Below are 8,145 nucleotides of genomic sequence, written 5' to 3' on the forward strand. Positions count from 1 at the left end.
TAATAAGGCCACCTTTGTGATAGAGCCTCCCTTGACCTGACCCCTCCCCAGGTACTTCTCCCCCTTTATTAATTGGCTTGGAATATAAGGCCAAGGGCCCACGCACACATAGGTCTCTTGGAAACAAACACAGTAAGATTCTGACCCAGAACCAAGACTTTCACCCTGGTCATCCCAACCTTTGGCCACCCTCACTGCTGCCATAATTGTTTTTTCTTTTTTTCCCTCTTTTTTGGACATCTTGGTTTTTCTGTGAGTTTGACTTCCCTGAATTATTGCTTATAAAGTGCCCGCTTTCCCAGGCCCACTGTTCCTACCACAGGAAAAAATTGACTCAGCCTCTCTCCTCCCCAAAACCGCACTGTTTAGACCAGTGAGTTGGGGAGGAGGGAATGAGAAGCTCCTTAGGTGGGAAGGAATGGAATGGAAACTATCGACCCGGCTGCACTGCACCACACCCCCCCCCCCTTCCACTATTCCCTCAATGGTCCCTTCCACTATTCCCTCAATGGTCCATCTTAACCCAAAGCCGGTTATCAAGGTACCACTTGTGTCCCAGAATACTGTGCTTTCATTTCTTCTACAGCTCATACACTTGTATGATACTTTTACACTGTTCTTAGCTCAATGAGCACGTGCGGACCTTCGCATAAGCTATTTTTCTAACTACAAAGGTTTAAAATGGACAAGAGAAGCATTCTCATTGGAACTGGAGCATTGTAGTGCTCGGTGAGAGAGAAAGGACTCCTGAAAAAACTGAGATTTATTAAAGAAAAAATGTATTTTATGTTATATATAAATCTATTATTACTTGTAAATACAAAGACGTTTTATAAGCATCATTATTTATGTATTGTGCAATGTGTATAAACAAGAAAGATAAAGAAAGATGCACTTTGCTTTAATATAAATGCAAATAACAAATGCCAAATTAAAAAAAGACAAACACAAGATTGGTGTTTTTTCTATGGGTGTTATCACCTAGCTGAATGTTTTTCTAAAGGAGTTTATGTTCCATTAAACAATTTTTAAAATGTACACTTAACTTGATGTGCACCAGCTTCTCTTTCATTGTTTGGGGTTTAAGGTGGGTCATAGGTCCAAAACTGGGCAGTGAGGACCAGAGTGGGGTGGGACATAAAACCTTGGGTCAGCCCCCCTGGGGCAGAGAGTGGTGGGGTAAGCTAGCTCTTCTAGAGGTGAGGGAAACAGTTCGTGATGCTCAGAGTTGAAAGCTATCCACAACAGACCTCTTACAAGCACCAGGCCAATCACTTATCTAGAGGAGAAGTGAGCAGCTTGAAATGCCAGCCTGGGCCACATTTATGAGAATCTCCTGTTGCATGACAAACTGAGTTGGTTTGTGGGAGTTGGAGAGAAAATAATTAAATTTGCCCTATGAATTAATCAGGGAGGATGATGTCTGATTTTGTTTAATTTGGGCTAAATCCCTAAAACTGATTTAACTGCTGCTTTGTTGCGCCCTAGCTTTTCTGGCCCCTAACTAGATGTCTCCACAAGGCTGTCCTTGGACCCCTTCTCTATCCACTCATTGCATAATTTAATTGGCTTTGATGATCTCTTCAGATGACTCCCAAGATCCATCATTTCCAACCCCATCACTCTTCCTTAGATTTGACATCCCCAGCTACCTGCTAGACATGTCTGCCAGTCTGCCAGGTTCAATTCATATGCCTCAAGTTAGACTCATCTGCTCCCACTATTATTCACTTCCTCCAGTGCTACTTTTCAGTGGATGGTTATCATCCTATTCAGTCACTTAGGCTTGAAAAATTACTGTTGACTCCTTTAACCTTCCAGGTCTAATGACTTGCAAATTCTGTTGTTTCTACTATCACTGAGTCTGTCCCATTCTTTATTTGTTCCACTCAAACAGCCTCCTGAAGAATTTCTTAACTGGCCTTCCTTTTCTATTCCAGTTACTTATATAGATGTAAAATCTCCCCAAGGCATAGGTCTGACCAAAACCTTTCTTGATTTCCTATTACCCTTAGGATAAAATAGTGTCATTTAAGGTTCTCCAACCATCTGGCTCTCCCCAGCTTTTCCAGCTTTATTTCCCATTACTCCCCTTTGCACACTTAAGTTCCCAGCCAAACTGGAACACTGACCATTAACTGTAGGAAGGGACCCATACCTGAACCAGAATTCCCTACAGTATGCCTGACAAGTTATCTAATCTTTACTTGATGACTGGGAGTATGTTGGGGGCATGAGGTAGGGATGTAGAAAGCATTCTATATTTGGAGTCTTGGATCCTGAGTTCCTGTTTCCGTTCTTCATCTTTCTAATGGACAGATTGTTTTGAGTTCTCTTGGTCTGTTTCACCATTTGTAGAATGAAGAGGATAGACTAGATTACCTCTTAGGATCTTTTCCATTCTGAAACTACCAACCTATGAGCTGCTGAAAGGGGGAACTCCCTACCTTTCCAGGCAGCCCTTTCCACTTTTGGATAGGTCCAATTGTTGGAAGAAGTCTGTATCGAACCATCCACATATTTTGCACCTCATTTTGTTGTCTGGGACCCAACAGAACAAGTTTAATCCTTCCATTTGACAGACTAGAAGATGGCTATTATTTCCCACTTCTATGCCCAAAAAAGTCTTCTTTTCTAGGCTAACAATTCTTAATTCCTTCAACTGACATGAACTCAAAGCCCTTCATCATCCTGGCTACCTTGTCAATGTCCTTAAAATGTAGGGAGCTCTTTGAACTTAACACAATACTCCAGATGTGGAATCACCAGGATCAAGTTCAGGGGCAATATCACCTCCCAGTCCTGGTTACCATGCCTCTCTTTAGTAGTGTAGGCCAAGGTCTCCCACTGCATCCAGGGCCGTCTCAAATCATCCTGATCTGCTTTTTGCTGCCGGACCCAGATGACTCTGGAGACTGGTGATTTTGCACAGCCCTCCCTCATTGAAATCCAATTCGCTTGCAAGTTAAGACATCACTTTCTTGATGTTATCGGTCCTCTCCGAGAACGAAGCATGAACAACATTAGTAGTATTGAAGATTGCATAGCTTTCTACCTATCCCACTTTTGATTCAAATTGAGCTTGTAGTCCACTGAAACCCCAAGATCTTTTCTTTTTTTTTTTGTCAAGACGAACTGCATCGATGCCTCCTCATACAGGACTTGTGAGGTTTACTTTTTGAGCCAAAATAGGCCCCGTGTTCTAGTCTTTAGCTGAGATCTTTCTGAACCCTGCCTTCTGGAGTGCTGCTTCCCCCCTCACCCCCCAGATGCAAATCTGATAAGCAGGCCACCCTGTACCTTCAAGGAATTAAAAATAGAGGAAAGAGAGGCTATTAGGCAGAAGAAAAGAGAAATAAAAAGGAGGAAGGAAAAAGAAAAGTTTGCTGATTGAGGTCAAATAGAAGTATAGATATTCTAAGGCAAGAAGCAGTTTCAATCACTCAGTTGAAAAGAAGCTGACTTGGATTTAACCTGCTGTTCCCTTTGATACCCATGATGATTAGGTCTAAGACACTTAGTTGTTTCTATTCTGTTCTATATACTTATAAAGTGCTACAAGAAAGATCAGAGAGAAGACAGTATTTTAAATCCTGAAAGGGCTGTCTTTAACATGATGTGGCAAGAGAAGTGTTGAATTTGGAGTTAGTAAGACCAGAGTTCAAATCCTGATTCAGACACTAGCTTTGTGATCCTGGGTAAATCACTCAGACTCTCTGAACCTCAGTTTCTTCATCTGTAAAAAGAGGCTAATAATATCTCCCACCTTCACTCAACATTCAATAAACATTTGTTAAATGCCTACTATGTGCCAGGTGCTACAATGTGTCAGGAACCAGAGATACAAAATTTAAAAATGAAACAACCTTCAAAGAGCTTACTATTCATGGAGAGGGAGAAACAGGTGACACAAAGTAACCATACAATAGGTCCCGAGTAGTTACCCAGCCATTCTTGACAGGGAGGGCACTAGCAACCAGGGACATGAACAGACTTCCTAGATGCGGGAGAGCTTGAGGGTTAAAAGAAGCCAAAGATTCTGACATTATGGCAAGATTAGGAAGATACCACAGAGGGCTGCTGTGAAGATCAAATGAAAATCTAGAAATATAATTACAAAGGGCCTTGTATGTGTGTGCACATACATTGACACATGTGTTTGTATATGTGTACACATGCATGTTAGGTGCACACACGTATGTGTTGTGTGCATGATTGTGTGTTTGTGCATATGCACACACATGTATGTATCCATGCATGTATATGTTTGTGCACATGTACGCATATAAGTATGTGTCTTTGTGTGTATGTATGTGCACTTGCATGTATGTGTATGTGTGCATAAGCAGGTGTGTGTATGTATAGCTTTCCAAAGCTTAAAGGATTCTATGAATGTCAATTGTTATTAGGGAATAAAGGGATACTTAAAGAGTTTTCTGTTAGGGGAAAAGGTTGGAACATCAGAGGTAAAGGTATTCTGACTGTAGGGCAGAAGGAGACAAGGGGAAGCAAATATGGAAGCAGAATCAGAACTGTGAAACACAGAAGCTACAAGGAATCTGTGATCAACAGCTGGAAACCAGGTCTCGGATCTGTTAACCGGAAAAAGCATACAGCGTAGTTACACGGTATCTTAGCCTATGTTGAAAAGAAAGGAAGCTTTTACCAAAGAATCTCAATTCCTTGATCGCTAGAAGCAGGCTCATTTTAGGGTGTGATACTGATCTAGACTAGACCTACTGAGAACTCTCAAGGTGAGGGGGGTGGGGCACTTTTAGCACTCTGTCTAGGGGGTTGGATCAGGAATTAGAGGATCTGGGTTCAAGTTCTGGCTCTACTATTTATGACATATGTGATTTCAGACAATTCATTTAACATCTATGGACTTCGACTTCTCATCTTTCAGATGGGGGTTGATTTATATAACCTGTTTCTATTTTATGTTGTTGTTTAGTCATCTCAGTTATGTCTAACTCTTCATGACCCCATTTGGGGTTTTCTTCACAAAGATATTGGAGTAGTTTGCCATTTCCTTTTATAGATGAGGAAACTGAGGCAAACAAAGTTAAGTGATTTGTCCAGGGTCACACAGCGCTAAGTGTATGAAGCCAGATTAGAATTCAGGAAGATGAGTCTATCCACTGCACCACCTAGGTTCCCCCAGTATTTTATAGTCTTAGAAATTTGCCTGGGTTAAATGAGAAGGTTAAGAGAGTCAGAATTTGAACCTAGGGCTCCCTGACTTGACACTAACTATCCACCCAACTCCATTTCTTCTCTGTGCCGATTTTCATTATCGGCAAAGTGGGAGCAATCATATTTTTACTACCGATCTCATCGTTGAGGAGAAAGCACTTAAAAGACGTTAAAGCACCATGTGAATGTGAATATTTTGTCAATGCTTTGTAAAGCTTGACTTAGTCCTAGAAGCTGCTGTCTCCTTCAAAAGTTCGTAGAGGAAGAGCTCTTTGGTTTGTATACACATCTTATTCCCACCCACCCTCCTACCCCCTAGTAAACTGTAAGCTTCTCCAGGGCAACCACAGCCGCATTCTTTTTTCCATTTTTGTGTATTTAGCACTTAGTAAGGTGCCTTGCATATAGTAATAACTCACATGTCTGTAATACTTTTATTGTTACAAAGCATTTTCCTCACAACAACCCTGTGAAGCTGGTAGTTTAGCTGTCATTATCCCCATTTTGCAATTAAGGAGCTTGAGACTTGAAAAGGCTAAGTGATTTGCTGAAGATCATGAAGCCAATAATTTCCAGAGCGTGGCTTTGAGCCCAACCCTTGGATCTCCTCTGGATCTAAAGCCAATAGACATTTTTATTTCCCAAAATTTTATTCCTTAATTATAAAGCTTCATCATTATTTTAACCAATAAGTAATAATCAGAATGACAATAGCTTTCTTTAAAAAAAAAATCAATCAACAAACATTTATTATTAAGCACCTGTGATACTTCAGAAACTGGCCAAGAGACTCTGAATAAATCCTTTTTGGTTCCTTCCAATTTAAATGGAATGACTAAAGGCCTTTGATCAATATTTATTGACTAATTGTTTATTGACGGATCAGGGAAGAAAAACTTCAGGCTTGGAGACAAGGGCATCAGAAAGCATGAATAATATAATTTAGACTGATAACTATGGAATTTACAGTTGGATGGATGATGAGATCTGAATCTAAATCTAAGTTGAGTATTTTCTTCTAAATGTTCCAGTAATGGCAAAGAATCTTCTAAAGAGTTGGAAGGAACCCAAAAGGCCATCTTGTTCAGCCCTTCTTCCAATGAGAGAATCCCCTCTACGATACTACAACCGTTCTCTACTTGAACATTTCTAGTGATGGAACTTCTGACATCATGAAGCAGCTGATTCCACTCCAATTGTATCAGATTTACCAAATCAAAATCTACCTGCCATTGGCCTTGGTTACCCCTTAATTGAATTCTCTTTTGGCTCTTTGGACATTTTACAAACATAATAAAAATTCTGTGTCTCAATTTGCCTCAAGCAGTAAGGTCTCAGTGAAGGTGTCTCCAACTCTGGTTTGGAAAATATACTTAATAATCTCCTTTTATAGGGTGAGGATGGGTTGAGATGAGGGGCTTCTATAAAATTGCTAAAAAAAAATCACTCTATTCTACTTTAAATAAGCATGCAATGGAATATTTTGAGAACTGACAAGAGAAATGGTTAATAAATTGAGCTTACAATTTTTGCAAAACCTAGAAAACCAAGCTAATCATCCCCAAACAAACATTACAAAAAGATCTTGAAAATTAAAGACCAATAGAATTTAAAGATAAAAAACAATTGGAACCACCTAAGACAACTACCTAGTTGGGTTTTTTTAAGGGTACAAATATTGATAAATTTTTAGTTAATTTGAATTTAAAAAGAGAAAAGAAAACTAAATTAACAAAATAAAAAATGAAAGGGGAGAATTCACATCCAATGGAGAGGAAATAAAGAAAATTATTAGAAACTAGTATTCCTGAATTATATACCAATTGAACTGAAAATGTCAATGAAATGGATGACTAGATACAAAAATATAAAATAACAAAATAAACAAAGTAAGAATTAGAGAGGCTAAGCAACTCAGTCTCAGAAAGAGATATTAAGCAGTACATGCATGAATTTCTAATGAAGAAAACTGTTTATAAATCCTGATACATTTAGAAATGAATTTTTCAAACATCTAAAGAACAAATAATCTCTATGCTATATAAATTGTTAAAACGTTTTCAAAAATAAAGAAAGAAGGCATTCTGTCACCCTCTTTCTATGAAACAGGAATGGTTCTGGTTCCCTAACCAGGGAGAGATAAAGCAGAGAAAGAGAACTGCAGATCAATGTCACTAATTTACAGTAATGCAAAAATATTAAATAAAATATTGGCAAAGAGATTGAGGTGGTATACCCCCAAATTATTAATTACATGCAACTTCAGTTAATATTAGGGATATTCAACTTTAAGAAAACAATTAACATAAACCATATTAGTACAAATACCATATGATTACACCAATAGATGCAGAAAAAACTTTTGATAAAATTCAGCCATCGTTTACACTTTAGAATGGACCTTCATTTAATGTGACCCAAAGCATTTATCTAATACCTAAAGCTAGCTTTACTTGCAGTGAAGTAACACTGGAATCCTTCCAAATAAGATTGGAATTGAAGAAAAGATAACCACTGTCTCTAGTATTATTTGATATAATGCTGGAAATGCTAGCCACATCATATTTGGTTGTTTTTTTTTTTTTTCTGTTTTGTTTTTTGGCATGAGAATAGAGAGAAAGATAGATCTGTGGTTTTACCAGCAACATGATAGAGTGGTCAAAGGGCAGGCCATGAGTCAGGAAGACCTGAATTCTAGTCTTTCCTCTGACCCAAAGTAGCTATATAGACAAATGACTTAACTGCTCAGAACCGTAGACAATTCTCTGACACAAGTCACAGAAAATTTGCTGATATGAATCAGTAGAAGGAGTTTCCATATCAGGAGATTCCCACACCTGTGAAATTACAGTTATGTCAATAAAACAAGAAAAAGAAATTAATAAGCATCAGTAAAGAGGAGCAAAAGTTATCTATTTACAGATATAATAGTTTATTTAGAAAATCCTA

This window comes from Petaurus breviceps, unplaced genomic scaffold (assembly GCF_028583685.1).
Source record: "Petaurus breviceps papuanus isolate PSGF00001 unplaced genomic scaffold, PetGlider_PUasm1.0 131, whole genome shotgun sequence".
Lineage (NCBI taxonomy): Eukaryota > Metazoa > Chordata > Mammalia > Diprotodontia > Petauridae > Petaurus > Petaurus breviceps.